The 1,181-nt window shown below is 48.3% G+C and overlaps 1 non-coding gene across 1 annotated transcript; it reads left to right on the top strand.

Moving 5' to 3' along the window:
• The first annotated feature begins 357 nt into the window (after positions 1-357).
• Positions 358-464, top strand: LOC119467456. The gene has a single exon (XR_005195997.1). It is a non-coding gene; the product is annotated as a U6 spliceosomal RNA (small nuclear RNA).
• The last annotated feature ends 717 nt before the right edge of the window (positions 465-1,181 follow it).

A 1,181-nucleotide genomic window follows, 5' to 3' on the forward strand; every position in this document is an offset into this window, starting at 1 on the left:
CTGAATGTGTACTTTATTTTTTATTTGTTTATTTATTTTTTGAGATGAAGTCTCACTCACTCTGCTGCCCAGAAGCTGGAGTGCAGTGGTGTGATTCCTGCTCACTGCAACCTCCGCCTCCCAGGTTCAAGCCATTCTCCTGCCTCAGCCTCCTGTGTAGCTGGGATTACAGACACCCGCCACCACGCCCAGTTAATTTTTGTATTTTTAGTGGAGATGGGGTCTCACCATGTTGGCTAGGCTGGTCTCAAACTCCTAGCCTCATGTGATCCACCCACCTTGGCCTCCCAAAGTGCTGAGACTACAGGCATGAGCCACCACTCCCCACCTCTGGATTTGTATTTAGAAAGACCCCTCATGCTCGCTTCAGCAGCACATATACTAAAATTGGAACAATACAGAGAAGATTAGCATGGCCCCTGCACAAGGATGACACGAAAATTCGTGAAGCGTTCCATATATATATTTTTTTAATTAAAAAAAAAAAAAAGACCCATCTGGCTGGCTGCGGTGGCTCATGCCTGTAATCCCAGCATTTTGGGAGGCCAAGGTGGGTGGATCACATGAGGCTAGGAGTTTGAGACCAGCCTGGCCAACATGGTGAAACCCCATCTCCACTAAAAATACAAAATTAGCTGGGTGTGGTGGTGCATACCTGTAATCCCAGCTACCTGGGAGGCTGAGGCAGGAGATTACTTGAACCTCGGAGATGAAGATTGTGGTGAGCCAAGGTCGTGCCATTGCACTCCAGCCTGGGCAACAAAAATTAAACTCTATCTCAATAAAAAATAAAAGAAAAGGGCTGGGCGTGGTGGCTCATGCCTATAATCCCAGCACTTTGGGAGGCCAAGGTGGGCAGATCACGAGGTCAAGAAATCGAGACCATCCTGGCCATCATGGTGAAACCCCATCTCTAAAAAAATAAATAAATAAGTAAATAAAAGAAAAATGTGGCCGGGCGCGGTGGCTCACGCCTGTAATCCCAGCACTTTGGAAGTCCCAGGCTGGTGGATCACGAGGTCAAGAGATCGAGACCATCCTGGTCAACATAGTGAAACCCCATCTCTACTAAAACTACAAAAAGTCAGCTGGGCATGGTGGCGCATGCCTGTAATCCCAGCTACTCAGGAGGCTGAGGCAGGAGAATTGCCTGAACCCAGGAGGCGGAGGTTGTGGTGAGC

Source organism: Cebus imitator, unplaced genomic scaffold (genome assembly GCF_001604975.1).
Source record: "Cebus imitator isolate Cc_AM_T3 unplaced genomic scaffold, Cebus_imitator-1.0 Scaffold291, whole genome shotgun sequence".
Lineage (NCBI taxonomy): Eukaryota > Metazoa > Chordata > Mammalia > Primates > Cebidae > Cebus > Cebus imitator.